The sequence below is a fragment of the Blastomyces dermatitidis genome, assembly GCF_000003525.1.
Source record: "Blastomyces dermatitidis ER-3 genomic scaffold supercont1.12, whole genome shotgun sequence".
Taxonomy (NCBI): Eukaryota; Fungi; Ascomycota; class Eurotiomycetes; order Onygenales; family Ajellomycetaceae; genus Blastomyces; species Blastomyces dermatitidis.
In genome coordinates, this window is record NW_025544785.1 from 591,535 (window position 1) to 613,525 (window position 21,991).

Genomic DNA, 21,991 nt, shown 5'->3' on the forward strand with positions numbered 1-21,991 from the left:
CAAATTAAAATATAGAATTCTTATATAAAATAATTTAATATTTATTAAATTATAATATATTTATATACAAATTATTATTTTTAATAATATATAATACATATTTCTTAATTTATAATAAAATATTATATATTTTATTTTACTATATTTTATTTTATAATTGAATCTATATTTTAATTAATTTTAACCACATTATAATAATTTTGAATTATATTATACTATAAGTCTTGATATTTATAGATTACAAATTAAAAAATTAAAATAATGAATATTTATTAAGATATTAATATTTAAAGTTGATTGTAATTGATTTACAAAGGCAAGCTTCAGATGGAAACAAGCGTTAACTGTTAGATAATTAATTACGTCAATCAGCATCTACTGTTAATAATTACTACATCTATTCTAGTCACGTGCCACCTCAACCTATTTATTTAGTGTAACTCATGTAGATAGATTATATATATAACACAACAATGTTATTCTTCAAGAGAGTATAAAGCTCTTCATAAGCAATGAATAACTGTAATAACATGTTAACTACATCTTCACATATTATTACACATATCTAGATGTTTTTTTATGATTGATTGAACTCATGATTAATCTAAGATCTGAGAGAATGTCTGACTTAACAAAAGAATACATGTCTTCAAGATGAAGAAATGAGAAAACATCAGAGCAGTAAACACAAGATCACAGATTATTATCAATATTAATAATAAATCAGAAGACAGCTTCTGAGAAGCTAAGAGAAATAATTACAGAGAAACAGTCTGACAAGTTCAACAATGAATATAAAGATCTGATTGAAGATATCAGTAAGATGTCAGACAATGTGAGAGACTTAAGTGACTGAGATAACAATAGCTCAGTGAGTGAGAAGACTTGTATAAGACTAGAAATTGCAAGACTTCAGCATAAGATTGAGTAAATAAAGACTAGTAGAGATGACTCTGCAGATGATAAGATAGAAGCAGACCTGACAGAATACCTTCAATAAAAAGAGAAGATATCTGTTATAATGAAAGTTCTTGAAGAATTCAGAAGCTAAGTAAGACTTATCAAAAGATTGATAGTTCTCACTGAATTCATTAACTACTCAATGTGAAGAGAGGAAATTCTTTTGACTGCAGAATAGTCTGAAACTGATGATATTCTTAAAGATAATAATCTTAATAAGAATATTATCATGAATATGTATGATTTCTGAAAACAACAGAATCTTTGATTATATAATTATATATGATCTGCAATTGTTCTGCAGATCAAGGTTCATTTCACTATACTTAAGAAGTTCAAATTATCAGCTTATATTCTATAAACTATTATAGAGAATAACTTTTTCAAGTGATCTACTGTACACAGAACTTATTTATTTAAAGAGTGTATTAAAATAATCTTTAAAAGCAAAGAATCTGACAGAGCTTTTATTAAATAATTAATTATTATAAGAACTGATTATATTCATCTGAAATATAAGATTGAAGATGTTGTATTTTTTAATAGATTACTGACAGAAGTCAATAGAGATTAAGCATTCTTCATAAAGAATAGAATGAATCAGATTAATAAGAATAATTCAAGATCTTTAGAAGAAGACTTTATAAGATTATATTATAACATACTTCTATATCTTTCTACTGTGAAAAATAGTAGTACTCAATTCATGAAAAATCCCGCAAATAACACTCAAGACAAGAATAAGAAAGGCAAGGATAAAGACAATGATAAGAATAAGAACACTGAATTCAAATCTGAACATAGAGATAATGATGCAAGAACCTGCTATCATTATCAAAAGATTGATTATATTCAGACTGACTGTTGAAAGAAATACTCTGAGAAACATTCTTCAAACTTCAATATCAATAGAAATAAGAATAAAGACAAGAATGTGAAGAATACAGATGCTGCTTCTGTTCACAATGTTATAAAGTAAGTATTTTATATCAAAGAAAAGGTCTATGTAAGTGATCAGACAGAAAAAGATATCTGAATTCTAGACTCTGAATCAGACACTCATATTACATCTCACAGACATCTTATCATAGCAAAATCTCAGAAGATGGAAGTAATGTTGAAAATAATAGATGAAACAGTAATCTCTGCTACAGCTATAGAAGATACAAAGATTTCAGTAAAAGAAGCAGATATACTATTAAATGATATTCACTATATTCTGAAGTTAGAAGTGAATCTCATAAGTATGAATAAGTTTATATATCAGAGTTATATCTATAAGCAGTTGATATATGAGAATAATTATATTATATTGATTATATCTTCTGACTGTATATTCTTATTTGCGGAGTGAAGCGAAGCAAATATATGATGAAAACCCTGGTTATTAAAAGTGAAGAATTTCCTTTTTGAGATTCTTGGCGCGAATACAGCTCACTGATTGATGTAGAATTAAGTGAAGTGCAATTTCATAACATTGCACTATCATATTATCTAATCATGTCATGCTTACTTACTCTCTGTAGTGAGTGCGCTACAGTGTACAGAAAACCACATCATAAAGAAAATATTTTAAATATAATAATCTTCAAAAATTAATTAATAATCATCATCATATCTATCTATAATATAAAGATTATCTATATACTCATTAGAAGGTGTAGAATTCACTGTAGATTGAGATTCTATAGAATTATCTTATTATAATTGAGTGACTGTAGATTTTGTAGATGTGATTTCAATCAATTAAAGAGTCTTATTGAATATCTTTTTCATTTCATCTACTCTATGAGTCACAATCTTATAATTGATATTCTTAATAGTGAGAACTTCACCTACTTGTACCTGTCTGTAGAAGAATTTAATGACTTAATATCTATTTACTTAATAATAATCTGCAAGTTCACTCTCACACTACATGTTCAATTTCACCTGAATTATACTATTCTTGAAGATCTTGTTTAATCATCTTGTCAAATCAGATATAAGTATCAGGTTTGAATACTTACAGTCAGACACTCTTCAGATTAGTAAGAAATTATCTATCATTATACTACTTATATCTCTAGCAGACAGTCTCATTAATAATATTCAACTGATAAATTCATATCTTAATTGTCTCTTTCTAGCTGTCATTCAATGCTCAATTCAGTGAAACTCTTATAGTTCTTGATTTCTTTCTATTGATTCTCTCATACAAGGTGATATATAAGACTTTGAATTCTCATGACTAGACTGGCCGCCGGGACCATGAATTTCACATTTGGTCCCATTTGGTCTGGTCTCATACATTTCTTGGCGTGAATCCCGCTGGGACTGGCTATCAAAAAAACATGCAAAGTGACTATATATCAGATTTTAAAATGGGACCATGACTTGAAAAAAATGAGAAAGTGATCCCATTTGGTTTCATTTAGTCCCATTCTTGGCATAAAGTTACTATTTTTAGACATTTTAAGGTTTTTTTTAGACTATTTTTAATTTTTTAAAAAGTAACGCTTTTTGGTAACGCTCAAATGAGATTTAAAGTCATTTAAAGCAATAAAAATAATTTAAATTGAGAAGTGGAAATCATGGTCCCATTTGGAAAATGTGACAAGAGTAGACAGTAAGTCCCACTGGGACAGTATGAAACTACTATCTAATGTTAAAACTGTGTAATGGAATCAGTTGAATTGGTAATGAGACTATCAAAAAATCTGGTCCTGGTCTCAGACACGGTCACACGGTCAGTCTACTCATGACAAAGACATGATTTTTAATTTTAAATTGCTTTTATACATATCAACAGCTCTTGACAACTGCTTCTCAGTGTAATTAGAAGATTTAGACATGATTATAATTAATAATAATTATTTAAAGATAAAGAATGAAGATATTGAAAATATTTTCTGTACAGTGTGATTTTCTATACACTGTGACACACTCACTACAGAGAGTGAGTAAGCATGGCACAGTTACTCTGTACAGATTCTTGAATAGATAATGCATCTGATCAATCATCTCTCATAGATTCTCAAGAATAAATAATGTGTTAAAAGCCTGTGTTCACTGCTTGCAAAACCAGTCTCTTGATTAATTTATTTCTTTACAGTGTTCTACTACTTCTACAGCTGTCTGTCTTCAATGTCACACTCAGAGAACTTAGATATTGTAATCTTCTCTTATTATATCTTTTCTATCACTGATTATCTCTTTACACTGTATAGAACTGTAAATAAATATATATAGTAAAATCAGATTCTTCTACAGTTACAGATTCTGTGATAAATAAGTCTGAACTCTCTCTATCATTCTAGATATATTAACACTTCATACAATCAATAGTAGTCTCTTAAGCCTGTGAACAGTCTATTGAAACAGATATATTATCAGAGATTAAGTTTTATCACTATGAGATTCATAGTTCTGATGCATCTTCATTGACAGCAGTCTGTAAAAAGAAAACTATTATTCAAAGAGCTTACTGTATTATCAGATATTATAGAGAACATCTCTTATTAACTTTATTCTTAACTCAATTAAGAAAACAGCTGCAGTCATTATCTTTGATAATTAATTTATCTCTCAGTTCTGCAGATCTCTCTTCAGTCTTTCATCAATCATCTGTATCATCATTCAACTCATTCTCAAGTCAACCTTATTTCACTTTATAGATATGCTTTTACTACAGTTACAGTTCTATCTCTTCTATTAATAAGCTGTAAAATCAATCTTGCAGAGTCTTCTGTTTTAAGCTTAGCTCTGCAATGTCTTTGTACACAGAGGCTCGTGTGCATTAAGATATTTTTTACAGCAAGATTAAATGAGAATGATATCTACGAGATGAAAAGACTAGTTATATACAGAGACTTGATTCAATTTACTATACTTAATAGTGATTTTGAATCTGTGAATACATTACAAGTAAAAGATAACATAATATTAATACTATCTGACAGAAATGATATAAAGATTATAGAACTTACAATAATACAATGATATTAAAAGCTAGAATATCTGAATCTCATAGATATTATAAAAATGATAACAGATTTACATCTAGAGATAAGAATTATTAACTAATAAGCTTTATCATTCTGCAAAGTCTGTGTTCAGATAAAAATGATATATTCAATCTTCACATCTATAATATAAGCTGTTAAGTCAGTAATGAGATTCTTCATTGATCTGACAGAGAGTGAAAAAACACTTTTTAACAGAGATAACACTCTCACTAGAGAGAGTGCAAGCTACTGATTGAGTATAACAGATAATATAACTTATTATAGATAAGTAATTCTTATAATAAGAAAGAGAGAATCTACGGCAAGATTAATAAATTTCATTACAGATATTAAAATAACTATATATTATTGAGTTAAAACTCTACACTGAGATAATGAAGAAGAGTTCAAAAGTCAAGAACTTAAGATCTACTGTCAAAGCAAAGAAATAGTATATGAAATGACTATATCTGATACATCACAATTAAATGACTCAGTGAAACATATGAATTGAATAGTTGTAGAAAAGATACAAAGTCTACTATTTAATAGTAAATTAAAAAAAGAACTTTGAGATGAAGTAATACAAGCTGCAATTATAATAATCAATACATTCTCAATATTAATGAAGATATTTGAATGTAAGAAAGAAACACTACTTACATCTTTTAAAGCATGAACTGAGATACAATCTTCTATTCATTGAATACAGAGATGAAGGTGTAAGATCTATAAGAAGAATTTAAAAGTGTTAAATAAGCTTACAGATAGAACTGATAGTAAGAAATAACAGCTGATTGAATATCAAGAATTACATTAATATTATATATAAGATTCTATTGTATATTATCATGAGATTGCATAAGATATTATATGTGATGAAGCTCTTAATATGAGTGTAAATACATCTATAAATACAGTGAGAGAATTTAATGAATTGTCTAATAAATTGAATATTCTGAATGTCAGAGAGAGATGACAGTACTACTTACTATAATATCTAGTGAAGAAAAAGTCAGATATTTTAAAGATAATTGTTAATAAGAACTTAGAGAGTGTAATTAATTCAATCTATCTTTTAGATAATAAGATACAGCTTATTATGAATAAAGAGTCCGAAGATTCTATTAATGAGAATGATTCTATTCTAAGTGTTTTGACAGACTGATCAACTACACTAACAAAAGTCAAGAGAAGTTCAGACTGAGACTATTAATATAAGACAATGAAAAAGAAGATTAAGATATTTGAATAGAAGAAGATATATATTATTATTAAGAAGATTCTGAAAATGAATATTCTTACAGATAAATGAGTATATGATTAGAAATTCAATAATAAGAGAGAAATTATCTGCTTTAGAGCTTGCTGAGTGATTAGAGAGTTCTTACAATAGCAGAGTATTTATTATACAAGATTGTATACTACAGTAATATCAGAGTCTATATCATATAGTCTATTCACTATATCAACTGTTAAAGAATGAAAGATTAAATTAATTGATTATATATCTATGTTTTTAAATGATATATTATCTCAGAATAAGATAATCTATATACAACTACTCACAGATGTTAAATATAATAAAAAGAGCTTGATAAGACTACTCTGTCAGAGTCTATATAAAATGAAGCAAGCTGTAAGAGTATAGTATTTCCTCATAACAGAGTATCTGACTATATTGAGATTCAAGATATTATCTTATAATGATGAATTTCTATATTATTATATTCATAAGATCTATCTGATATTGCATGTTAATAATTGTCAGATAACAGAATCTCAAGAACAGTAATTAAACTGAGTATTAAGAAAGATTGTAAAGAGATTTGAGACAAAGATTATTAAAGAGATTAAGTCATATCTTGAAATAAAGATTAAATGTCAGAGAAATAATGATCTAGTGATTACACAGAGCTGTTATATTAAGAAGATTCTTGAAGATTTCAGCATGAATAAGATAAATCTGACTGACATCTCAATGATAACTGATATATAACTGAAATTCATATCTGATGAGAAAGAGAGATTGAATAATAACTTTACAGCTATGAGATATTATCAAGAATTGAGATTATTGCAATATTTAATCTCAAGCAGTCAGTCAGATCTAGACTGATCATGTGACCGTGTCTGAGATCAGAATCAAACTTTACAGTTATTATATTACTTAAAAGCATTACTTCTGATTATGATTTATGTTCATTACATTGATTTTAAATCACATTATTTCAAATATTAAAGATCTCAGATTCACTTTTCAAATAAAAATCTAGTCTTAGATAAAGAATATATTTGAATTCTTAGTTACATTTTCATTCTGATCTTATTATTGAGAACAATATCAAATGAAATCATGAAATCATTTCTTACTTACATAATATCATAATATAGTACTCATTTATTGAAAATTCAATAGAGAGTATTATTAAATATTATTACTTTTCTAAACACAGATCATAATTCATATAATTTTAATTATGAAAAAAATATAAAATATAAAAAAAAACAAGAAATAAAAAATAAAACAAAAACAAGAAAAAATCACAAGAAAAAAAGAAAAAAAAAGAGAAAGAAAAAAAAATAAAAGAAAAAGAAAAAAAAAATAAAAGAAAAAGAAAAAAATAAAAAATAAAAATAAAAAAATCAAGATTACAGAGCTGTAGCCTGTAGCACTCTTAAAATACTCACTCTTCAGAGTCTTTACAATATTTATTACTAACTATATATTTCTCATAGTAAGAGTAACATGACTGTGATGAGTTATTATCTTAATATTATCTAATAAATAATCAGTATATGTCTGTATAAATGTGAATAATTAGAAAATATATACTTAAAAAGTGTGATCAGAATGAACTCTGCTGTCACTTGAATAATATTAAGAACAGAATGCTGAAATTGATGATTTCTCTCATTAATTTCACAGACAAGACATGCAAAGATAATCTTGAGAAATATAAGATCTCTTAACTTCTGATAAAAACAGATCTCACAGAGAGACTCTATTTTCATAATATCAGAGACTGAGTGTTATTAAAAAGCATTACTTTCATACAATGTATATATACTTACTGTGATGATTCATTCTCTGTGTATGTGACTGAGAGTTGCAGCTTTTTCACACTGTATGACTCTCTCTGAAATGCTGTGTAAGAAATCCCGCTCCTCGCGGATTCTTTACCTCTATTCCTATCTCTCGCGTAATCAATAGGGCTAGCGGCCCTTGGCTACACACAACTATATAGACTGGAGTTCGCGAATACTATTCACAACTCAGCTTGAATGCTATTATACATTTGATCTCTACATTTATCTTTCTATCATGAACACTTCTAGTAGTTAACAGTACATATCATATCAAGCTGCAAACACTTGAATAATCATCTGTAAGCACTTATTCTTACATTTCAAGCTCAGTCAGTCAGCAACTACCTGTTATAACTGAAAGAACTAGAAACTCATGTGCTTTAATCCCTGCAAACTCTACTGCAGGCACCCAGAAGCAGTCACTCAAATCATGAATAACCTCTATGAAAGAAGTCTCAGAGGACTTATCAATCACTTACAGAACATTATCCTCTGCATCTGTGACAGAGGAACTCTTCAAACTCATGAATGAATCAATCTCAGTGAAGAACATTCTTGAGCATCTCTCACAGAATCAAGCTATTTTTCTATAAGAAATGCTTACTGTCTACAAACACTCTTAAACTGAGTCTCTAGACATGATCTTCAGAGACATCTGTGAACTGAAAAGAAACTTTCTCAAGTTACAATCACTTAAGATCATCTATTGAATTATAATCTATAAAAGCTTTTACAAGTTTGTATTTAAAATTGACTTACAAGCTCAGCTGTGTGATATGAAAGATGAAGAAGCTGTTATCTACACAATAACAGATCTCTATTACACTGAAGTCAAGAACTGACTGAATTATCTAGAGAATGATTATAAGAGATTCTGATAATCTGTTCTTAAGACCTATCTAGAGAATAAGTTGAGAAACTTCACAAGCTGAACAGAGAACACCTGAGCTGTAATTATCAATATTAGAAAAAGAGATGAGAAATCTGATGAAGACTACTCACAGTGCTTCATGAAATTATGATATGAATTAAGATCTGTGAAAACAGGGCTCTGAAACAAGATCTGAATAATGATGTTTATAAAGAGACTGAATAAAGATATGCAGAACAAGCTCATTGAGCAAGACTCTAAGTCCTTGACTCTGAAGAAACTGATAACTCTCATCTATTACTTACAGATCACTGTGAGAGTCACAGATTCACAGAGAGCAGATCATCAATCAGCTCTGCAAGAGCCAGAACAACAGAGAACAGATTTGTCAGAAAAAGATGATAAAACACAGAGAGATTCATATCTGACTGCTGAGTAGAAAGAGAGAGCTTTATAAGCTTCTATAAACAGAGTGTATAACAGAGAGATTAAGAAAAAGAGACTCTGCTTTATCTATTCTAAATCAGAACATCTTCACACAAACTGTTCAGACAAATCAAAATAGGAATTTGAAGAGTTATAGACAGAGTCAGTAACAGCCTTTTTAACAGTCTTAAAGCTGATATCTGAATCTGTTACTTTCTCAATGAAAATGCTTACTCATGAAGAGAGACTGTATCACAGTACTGCTGCTCTGTAAGTATGAGAAGTATTAATGAACTCAGAATCTCAGATCACTGTAATGTCTCTAAAGCTTACAGAGTAAATGAGCTGAAAGATAAAGACTGAGAACCTGCTCTTATAATAAGCAGAGTATGAGAACTCAGATCTAAGAACTGAGAGACTTATAAGAGTTATCTTTGAATTGCAAGATCTCTCTGAAATCTGAAGAAGATTTATAGAAACTGTGATTATCACAGACATCACAGATAACATATATTTGAGACTTATATAACTTCAAAGACACAATTCATACATAGCTGTTCATAAGTCAGGTTTATACTTCTGATCAGTATTGACAGACTCACTCACAGAGATAGAAGCAGTTGATGTTATAGAGTTAATTAGAGAAGACAAGCTCATCTATGTAATGACTTTACAAGTGTCTGAGAATCTTGTGATCATGAAAACTGAGCTTCAGATATCAGAGAAATACTGAGATCTCACAGAGATGTTCAGCTCAGCTAAGGCAGCTGAGCTTTCTTCTTACTGTAAGAAGAATCTGATAATAGATTTGATAGAAGAGCAGAAACCCTTCTAGAAATCAATCTATAAGCTCTCTCATTATAAGACAGAGGTCTTACAGACCTATGTAAAGAAGAATCTGAAGAATGACTTCATTCAATCTTCACAGATCTTCACAGAAGTCTCTGTGATATTTATAAAGAAGAAGAATAAAGATCTCAGATTGTGTGTAGACTACTGTGACCTGAACTTCAAGATAATAAAGAGCTGCTATTCTCTGTCTCTGATTAAGAATGTGATCAACTGTCTCACAGAAGCTGTCATATTCACACAACTGAATATGATTAATATATATACATGACTGTGAATACAGTCTGAGAATGAATGAAAGACTGTCTTTAGAACTACACTGAGACTGTTTAAATATCTAGTGATGTCTTTTGATCTGACTAATATCTCTACAGTATTTCAGTCTTTCATTAATAAAACACTTCACATATATCTGAATGTCTTTATAATAATATATCTAAATAATGTGATAGTGTACTCTGTGAAGAAGAAAGAATACACTGAGTATATGCAAAGTATGTTGAAGGTCTTAGATGAGACAGAACTGTATATTAAGCTTACAAAGTACAACTTCAGTGTCTGCTGAATTAATTTCCTAGAATATATAATCACTATAAATGATATTCAGATGAAATCTTCACAGATTGAGACTATTCTATCATGACTGAAGTCAACTAGTATTTATAAGATTCAGATCTTTCTGAACTTTATGAATTTCTATAGACAGTTTATCTTTGCATTTATAAGAATCTTCTTGACTCTTACAGACATACTGAAGAGTAAAAATAAGAAGAAGTTATTCTATAAATAGAGAATAAAAAGATTATTAAGAAGAAAGAACTGTAAGAACTTTCTTATCTTAGAAGCTCACAGAGTCTTTGTAAGATTGAAACAGATATTCATAGATACAGTGATACTGTTTTATTTTGATTTCTTACTCTTAATCAGATTAAAGACAGATGTCTTCTTCTTTATAATTTCAGAAATAGTCTCATAACTACAGTCAAATGAGAACTGAGTTTCAGTGATCTTTTTCTCATAAAAGATGTAACTCATGAAGATCAACTATGATATTTATAATCAGAAGCTTCTCATGATAGTAAAATTCTTTCATCACTGATATTACTACTTTAAGAGCTTTATAACAGTGATTACTATTAGAACTGATTATAACAGCTTATAATAGTTTACTTCAATTAAGAAACTCTCACAGTAGCAGATTCACTGAGCTCAGAGACTGAGTGAGTTCTGATTTAAGATAGAACATATTAAGAGAACTAAGAACTCAGTGAATGAACTCTCTTACAGATCAGACTATATTAAGAAGATCAGAATAACAGACATAGAGAGACTAGAGAAGACAGAAAAGCTTCACAGAATGCTCAGACTGAGTGTTATAAAGAGATTAACTGAAGAGTCTCTCAATCCCTTATAAGAGAAGAGAGAAGAGAAAGAGAAGAAGTCTGTACAACTACTCTCTATAACACTGAGAGTCAACACTCTGAGAATCTCTGTGAGAATTCTTGAAGAGAGTATCTATAATCTGAAGAGTTTACAGACTTTGAGAAGCACTGCAGAAGACCTGGTGTAAGAGAAAACAGAGTATAAGTCTTCATAAGATCTTCTATTCAGATTGTCTGAACTGCAACTGAAGAATGAATATACTCAGTATATTCAGAAACTGCTTATAACAGGAATCAATTCTGCAGAAATAAAGAATTGAAGAGACTTAAATAATCTCTTATAAAGAGAGAGTCAGATCTATGTATCTGTGAATAAGTTTCTATATATAGAACTCATTAAAAGGCATTATAACTCTTCTCTAGCAGGTCATTTTACAGATACTAGAACTCATGAGTTGCTCATAAGAAAATACTTCTGACTGAAGATATGAGAACTTGTAAAGAAGATAGTGAATTCTTATACTATTTATCAGAATTCATGAGTAGTGCAGTTCAGACTATATAAAGAACTTACTTCTCTACTCATTTCACAGAAATCTTGAGAACAGCTAGAAATGAATACTCTTATGAGTCTCTCTGAAAGTAAGAACATATATGATGTCTGCTTTGACAGTATGCTGATGATAGTGAATTACTTTATTAAGATAATACACTTTATATTCATCTGTAAGAACTTGAAGTCAAAGAATTTAACTTATATCTTTATCTGTAATGTGATTCAATTGCATGAATTATCTGTGAACATTGTCTCAGACAGAGAATCAATCTTCACAGAAAAGTTCTGATCTAATCTGATAACTATACTGAAGATCTCATAAGATCTAAGCATGACTTTTCATCAATAGACAGATAATCAGATAGAACATCTGATAAGTATATTAAAACAGTATCTGTGATACTTTGTCAATTACAATCAGAATGACTGAGTGCATTGATTATCACTTACAGAGTTTGTATATAACAACTCAAAGCATGTCAGTACAGGTAAAACCCTCTTTGAGATGCTCACTGAAACTCATTCACAGATGATCTTGATAAATCTGTAAGAGTACACTATAGAGTGTGATAATGTCTGTGATCAGACTGAGAGAATTCAGAAGATTCAGAAGAAAGTCTGTGAATTCTTAAGAAAGACTTAAGAGTATTAGAAGAGATACTATGACTTTAAGCATATTATAAAGAGTTTTAAGAAAGATGATAGAGTCTGACTGAGTCTAGAAAATATTACTATATAGAGATCTAGTAAGAAGCTGAATCTCTTACAGACAGAGTCTTATAAAATTATGAAGAAAGTTAGTTTACAGTTCTATAGATTGAAACTGTCATCTGAGTTGTAGATATACAATGTTTTTTATATCTCTTTACTTCATGAATATAAGAAATTCTTAGAAGAGAACTCTGTGACTCATCACTCTGTCTGTAAAGCACTAGAGAGTGAAAGAGAATATCAGATTAAAGAAATTATTAACTTAGAGAAGTGAGATTACAAGCTCTGATTCAAGATTCAGTGATAAGAGTATTCTGATAAGATAAATAAGTTTACTTGAGAATCATTCAGATAGATAAGATATCTACAGAAGCTGAGACATAACTTTTATACTATAAATTCTGATAAGTCAGAATAACACAGTCTTCACTAAGAATCTAATTATAATAAAGATATTAACACTATCATTTGTAAATTCTAGTTTATAAGATAATGAGTTTCTACTGAGATGAACAGTCTGCAGTGTATATAAGAGAAGAAGAAAACATGTTCTTATTAAAACTAAAAAATAAGAAAATAAACAGGGCTGTGAATATAATTTAGAGATTAACAAAGAAAAAATAAAGAAAACTCATACTTATATTATTAATATCTGTGACACTCAATTCTCTCATAACTATCAATTTTCTTCTTCAAAGAAGCAGAGAGTATTATATCTGTGATACAGACAATTATTATATTTGACACAAAGATCATCAGAAATGCACAGACTTCAGAGAAGTCAGACATCAGAATACACACAGTTGCAGCAGAGTCTTGAAGACTGATCATCTGCATGTGTGATCAGATACTTCTTACAAAGCTGTGTTCACTCTCTCAGTTATGCTGAAGTATTCAGTCTGAAAATAATAAGAATATAGAGAGAGAGCTCATCTGTTCAGATTAACTTCTGTCATGAATTCATAGCATTCACATTGCCTTAATTACTCAGATTTTGCAGGTATCTGAGAACTCATCTCTCATTGACAATGAGATTGTGAAAATGCGCCGCAGCGCGAGGATCATTGATAGGAAACCTAGGCATATTCACATATGTCTGGTCAGAGATTGTGCAGACAGAAGAGGGATGGTCATAGGCCTGCAGAGCTGCAGAAGACACTGATAACACTGAGAGTTTTACAAGAACTGTCAGCTAGAATCTGTAAGAAATTACTTATGAGAAGACTTACAGCAAAGAGAGGGACTGCACTGCTTGAAGCCAGAAACTGGCCTGAGAGAGACAGAGGATTGACTGCTGGCCTGAAGATCAGGTACAGTGACAGAGCTGAGGAGAATGAAGGCATAGTCATAGATGACAGCATCTCTGCTTCACCAGCCAGCAAAAAGTGATTAGAGAAGTCACAGAGACACTCATAAGAAGCTTAACAGTGATCAGACATTGTTTATGAAGAGATTGAAATTGAAAAAATTTTTATTCTTGAAAAGTTCTTGAATCAATACACAGACACTGTTAGAAACACTCTCTCTCTATTATCTGAGTGAAAACACTTCACAGATGAATGAAAATACTCATAGTTTATAAGAATAAAAGCTGTTATAGAAAAAGAGAAAAGAAGATGAGATTTCATGAACAGATCTGAGATATTTATACTACTCTAGAGAGGTTTGCTTACACTGTGAGTGATTCTGCAGAACAGTCAGATCACTCTAGTAAATAAGAGTAATTATGAATCACAGGCCTGAATCTTTCTATATGACTATAAAGAGTGATTACAGACTGTAGATATCTTGATTCTATAATTCTACAGAGTTAGTGAAAGAATGAAAAATTCCTTACAATTCTACAGTATCAAAGAGCAATGATTTGTAAGAATAAATAAAAGATTAACTCATGAATATTTCTCTTTAATAAGAGTGATCTCACAGAGAGTGATTCATCTGTGAGATGAATCTATATAATAATCACACAAGAATCTTGTAAAAATAATTAAGAGTCAACTGAAACTCTTCTGTATAAAAGATGTGAGATGAATCTATATGATAGTCAGAGAAGAATCTGTAGATTACAAAGAATCTCATAGAATAAGAAACTGAGTGACAGACTCTTTTCTCTTCACAGTAATAAGAGATTTTTCCTCACTAAGATTTTTTATAGATGTGAAGAGTTTTTAGTGAGTATCACTGCAGTGCTGAGCTGACTATGAAGTCACTCAGTGAAAGGCTTCACAGACAAAGCCTTAAAGAGAGAAGAATATATAAGAAATCTCACTTCTTACAGATTCTTTATCTCTATTTCTATCTCTTATATAATCAATAGAGCTAGTGGCCCTTAACTACACACAACTATATAGACTGGAGTTCACAAATACTATTCACAACTCAGCTTGAATGCTATTATATATTTGATCTCTACATTTATCTTCCTACTGTGAACACTTCTAGTAGTTAACAGTACATATCACATCAAGCTGCAAACACCCGAATAATCGCCTGCGAGCACTTATTCTTACATGCTGCTATCAGTTTGCAACTCATACAGTCTCTCAGTTCAGTATATACTATGTGTATACAGCTCTGCATGCCGAAGCTGTATTAATCATTATAATCTGATATGATACTCACTTTTCATGAGTCATGTTTTATTTGAGAGAGAAGAGAAAGACACAACTATTATTTTATTAAGAGAGAAATGAATAATTAGTATTATTGAATATAATTTAATTCATCTGTATTTAAAATTTGATTAGTCTATACTCTTCAATTTAAGAATTTCTAAGAGTATTTTAATAGTTTTCATATCAGCTTGAACTTAGTGATGAGTTGAAGAAGAAGAGAAAAGAGAGAAGAAAGAAATAAGAATAACTTATCTTTATAATATAAAAATAGAGAATTGCTGTAATCATTCTCTCTAGTAACAAAGATCTGTTTTCTACATATATCTCTGATATAGATTATATAATAAATGTATACAAAGAATATCAATAGTGCATGTATTAAATGAAGATAATATTACTATATAACACTGTAGCTGTTTCTGTACATCTCTGAAAGCTGTTAATAGTTTCTTTATCTCTTTATATTTGATAAGTTAATAATATATTCTGATGCACTCTCTCTTTCATCATTATCATTATTATCATCATTATTATCATTATTATTATTATTATCATCATCATCATCACTATTATTATTATATTATTACCTGTCTTCACCTTCTTCTTAACACTTATTAAAATCAATTATATTATTCTTCTTTAAATATTCTGCAGTTCTGTGAATTATCAAGGTGTGTGAGTGCTGTCACAGATTGAAGAGAGAGAAGAAGAAGGTATTCAAGTATGAGAAGATAGATTATAAGATATATTATAATATCTTGAAAAGACTCTATAAGAGAGTAGAATAATAATAATTTTAAGTAATACTTCTAATAGATTTAGACTGAACTAAGTATAGAAATAATACAGATAACACTGTCTATAAGAGATTAAAAAAGAAGACAGTGAAGAGTCTTATACAGTAGTAATAAGATCAGAAAAAGTTCTGAGAATAATTTAAGATCAAGATAAAGAGAGAGAGAAAGAAGAAGAGTGTTACTGTAAATAAGTAGTAATAGAAGAAGATTGAGAAGGTATTAAAGTAGAAGATAAAGAAGTTAAAACTGATAAGTTTTTTATTAAAAGATAATAATTTTTGATAACACTTCTATTCTCTAATTGATTAGTAGAAGCTGACAGAGAAGAAGAGAATTAAGGTCTTATTCAGGTCTTGAATGTGCTTCATAATTCAGAATATTGAGAAGACAGCTCTGCTCTCTGAGCATGCTAATTTACTTACTACTGAAGTGAAATCTGAGACAGCAGATCAGAAAATGTGAGATTTTAGAGTACAGATTAACCTGACTGAGAAAGAGCAGTGAAAACTCTTCTCTAAGAAGACAGCAGAGAGAGATTTTAAGATAATTATTATCTCAGATAAAAAGAAGAAGAAGAAGAATAAGAATAAGAAGTGAATTATAAAGAATAATAAGAAGAATAAGAAAGAGAAGAAAGATAATGAGTAAAAAAAGTTTTTTTCTTTTTATATTAGTTAGTTATAAGTTTATAACTATTAGTTAATAATTGAAATTAATTTTAAGTTTTCAAAAATTATTGTATAAGTTGTAATCAATTATCAATATCAGGAATAATATATATATATATATTTAACTATCATGTCACTATAATGTATAAGTATTAACATTTTTTTCAATATTGTGGCGGGCTGCGCCTGATCAATCATATAGACTATTCTGTTACACTCCACAGATTCCACGTACACTCCGATCCTCGGCCATTCTCGATCACCGATTCTCGGCCGCCACTCTGATCAATTATATAGACTATTCTGTTACACTTCACAGATTCCACATACACTCTGATCCTCAGCCATTCTCGATCACCGATCCTCGGCCGCTATGAATGTGTGTATATTCTTCCACCTCTAAGCTCCACCGCGTACACCACCACATATGTGTATAAATATCCATCTCAATTGCTGATTCTCACACTTTCTCTTTCTTTCCTTCTCTAGCATTTTTATCTTTATTATATAAGACCTATCAATATTATACCAATCTAATCAGTGTAGGCCTCTTACACTATAAAAATGCTTATCATCTTCTTATTAGGAAATGATTATTCACACATTATCTTCTCATTAGAAATGATTATTCATTGAGAGATATTCAAACATGTAACAATGTGTAAGAAATAGAGAAACAGTTAAACAGTTAAGCAGACACTGAGTTCTCAGATAGTTCTTAGATAGAAGCTTGCTTATCAGTCACTCTGACCCTGTAATAAGATCTTACAAAGAGAGTAAGATCTTATAAAGAGAATATCAGTGAAAGATCTGAGAGTTCTGACACTCAGACATATAAGAATACAATTACACTTCTTCAGATTTCACAGATATTATACATCTGATAATTGATATAATCATGTCTAATAATAATATAAAAGAATCTCTGAACATAAGTATAGATACAGTGTCACAGTGACTCTGAGTAATGTTGAAACTATAATAACAATAAATAGCTGATATGCATGCAACTCAACAACATCAATATAAAGAGATTCAACAATTATTACAAGGAACTCATGCAATTTCAACATCTACAGAATCAAATACAAAAGCGCTGAAAGAATGCTTAGATACTCTCATATATTTTAATACTTTCAATCTCACTCTCTACTCATCATGAAGCATGAAAATGCTTGTAAAACTGAGTGTAGATGAAGATTTCATCAGTTCATTAATTAATCAAGATTGATATATCAATGAAAGATTGAAGAATTACATGAAACAGAAGTTTCATTCATAAATGAAAGCATGTAAATCAGCATTGTAAACATCTGATAATATCATGAGATATCTTGATATTCTGTTCTGAGACACTGTCATACAACAGAAAGCATTAGATTGATTACAGAGTACTTGACAGAGAAACACTTCTCTTACAACATTCATTTCTGACTTCAATATCAAGATTCTAGAAGCAGATGATCAGTCTTGAGAGAATTAAATGAAGATTAGCATGCTCAAGAAGATATTAACTTTCAAACTCTTACAGACTCTTATAAGTATAAACAAAGACTCAACTTATGAAGGTTTCTGCACACAGCTTCAGACATTGAATGATCATCTTATCAAGCTCAAGAGTATACAGAACAGTGACAGAAGACATTACACCTCAGTGACTTATACACCAGCACTGATAAATAACCCAGTCACTTATACATCTGCACTGATAAATAACCCAGTCACTCATACACCTGCACCGAAGAACAATGATGCAGATGTCATGAACTGGATAGATTTGAATGCCTATGCATAAGCAAGAGTTTCTGCTGTTCAAACAGGCTTCTGAGTCCCTGAGATCACTCTCAAAGAAGTCGCTGATTGATGTCAACATGGAGTATACATCAACTATAACTGATCAGAACACATTGCTTTCAACTGCCAATCATTCTATGTGTCTTCTCACTCAAGAGAAAGATCAGTGCCTGTCCACATCAACCATGTTACATTAGAGGAAGATTTAGAAGATAACTATGAGAAAGCCCTGATGAAACAGAGAAAAGATTAGCTTCTGTTCAAATTCACAAACAGAAGCTTGAAGAGGTTGAATGACAATGATTTGAAGAGAAAATGACAATGAATGCGATCCTTGTATCTACTGTGATTGATAACAATGAAAGTCATGGTAGACAGTGATCTATGTCACTATGCAATGATAAAATCTCCAGTTGTAAGACATCATAATCTCCAGTGTATCCTTGTATCAAATACTTCACACTGAACTGCTGTGCTGTCACTGATCTGTTCTCTTCTCAACTGACCCGGACTCTGAGTTCCATGTTATTCAAAACAGCAGTCCTTGACTGATGGGAACTGCTTCTGGAAAGAGAGGGCTAATGTGGCGGGCTGTGCCTGATCAATCATATAGACTATTCTGTTACACTCCACAGATTCCATGTACACTCCGATCCTCAGCCATTCTCAATCACTGATCCTCGGCCGCCACCCCAATCAATCATATAGACTATTTCATTACACTTCACAGATTTCATGTACACTTCAATTCTCAGCCATTCTCAATCACTGATCCTCGGCTGCTATGAACGCGCATATATTCTTCCGCCCCGAAGCTCCACTGCGTACACCATCACATACATGTATAAATATTCATCTCAATCACTGATTCTCGCACTTTTTCTTTCTTTCCTTCTCTAGTGTTTTTATCTTTGTTATATAAGACCTATTAATATTATACCGATCTAATCGGCGTAGACCTCTTACAAATATTAATATTTATAATATTAATATATTTTTAATAATATTATCTGATAATGTAATTTGATAATACTCTCTTTCATAATATTAATATATTTCAAGAAATATGACAGAGATTAATCAAGATTGTTTATTTACTTTTATACATCAATGATATTCAATCTGAGTTAGTACTAAAATTATAACTAAGCTAAGAAAGAAGATTATTTTCTCTTATATTAATTCTTCTTATATATATCAGTGATCAGTTATTGAAAATAAATTATTATCTTTCTCAAATTATTATCATATCTTCTGAATTCACTTCTTTCACTTCTTTTATTTCTATTGAAGATTTATAAACTCTTCAAGAAATTACTGTGAATTACAAAGTCTATGTTATTTACAATTTAACACAGAATACTCTCTCTCAATTATAATAAATGATCACTTCATTCTTCATATCTAATTTCAGGTCATGAAATTTATGAAAAACTCAACACAAACACTGAGATAAACTATGAAATAATTATTAATAGATTATATTATAGATTACTGAAGAGTTATCTCTCTGCTATAATTACTATAACTTTATTCAGAAATATTTATTATAAACTAATCATAACTCTGAAGAAATTTTCTGACATCTGAAGTTATCAGAATGTAGATAATAAAAGAAAAATAATCAGAAAATTACTACTGAGCTGATAAGTTACTCTATTAGATAATGATTTTTGATAATACTAACTTTCTAATTTGAAGAAAATCATGTGAAAATAATTATATATTAGTACTCTGATTTCATAACTCTTATCTGATAACTTCTGTGAATAATTACTTCACATGTGTATATCTCTGAATCTTTCTCTTCAATTAATTGAAAATCCTGAATTTCAAACACTTCTTTAAATACTTAATTCAAATCTTTATATTTCACATCAATTCTGTCTTCAGTTCAATCTTGAGATACACTACAAAGTTAATATATAATATCTAGAATCACAGTTGAAGAATCATCAAAGAGTATCTCTTACAGTGAATGCATAAACTAGTATAAATAATCTTGCATTTATGAGAGTTATATGTTATTACATTGATAAGAACTGAACTTATTAAGAGACATTAATTGAATTTTGTGGCGGGCTGCGCCCGATTAATTATATAGACTATTCCGTTACACTTCACAGATTCCAACCACTTCATTCTCAATCGCCGATCCTCGGCCGCCACGAACGCGTACACTCCGATTCTCGGCCATTCTCGATTGCCACTTCGATTCTCGGCCATTCTTGATCACTGATCCTCAGCTGCTACGAACGCGTGTATATTCTTCCACCCCGAAGCTCCACCGCGTACATCATCACATACATGTATAAATATTCATCTCAATCACTAATTCTCGCACTTTCTCTTTCTTTCCTTCTCTAACATTTTTATCTTTGTTATATAAGACCTATCAATATTATATCAATCTATTCAGTGTAGGCCTCTTACACTATAAAAATGTTCATCATCTTCTTATTAGAAATGATTATTCACATATTATCTTCTCATTAGAAATGATTATTCACACATTGTCTTCTCATTAGAAACAATTTTCCACTGAGATATCTGAACATGTAACAACATGTAAGAAATAGAGAAACAGTTAAACAGTTAAGTGAATACTGAGTTCTCAGATAGTTCTCAGATAGAAGCTTGCTCATCAGTCACTCTGACTCTGTAACAAGATCTTACAAAGAGAGTAAGATTTTATAAAAGAATATCAGTAAAAGACTCAAGAGTTCTGACACTCAGATGTAGAAGAATATGATTACACTTTTTCAGATTTCACAGCTATTATACATTCAACAATCAATATAATCATGTCTAATGATAATATGAAACTCTCAAGTGCAAGTATAGAGATGATATCACAGTGACTCTGAACAATGTTAAAATTACAACAGTAATAGATAGCAGACATGCATGTAACTCAACAACTTCAATATGAAGAGATTTAATAATTAACTTATATAATTTCAACATCTACAGAATTGAATACAAAAGCACTGAAAGAATGCTTAGATACTTCTACATATTTTAATACTTCTAATCTCACTCTCTACTCATCATAAAGAATGAAAATGCTTGTAAAATTAAGTGTAGATGAAGATTTCATCAGTTCATTAATCAATCAAAGTTAATATATCAATGAATGATTGAAGAATTGTGTGAAACAGAAGTTTCATTCATGAATAAAAGCATATGAATCAGTGTTATAAATATCTGATAGTATTATAAAACATCTTGATATTCTGTTCTGAGACACTACTATGTAACAGAAAGTGTTAGATTGATTACAGAG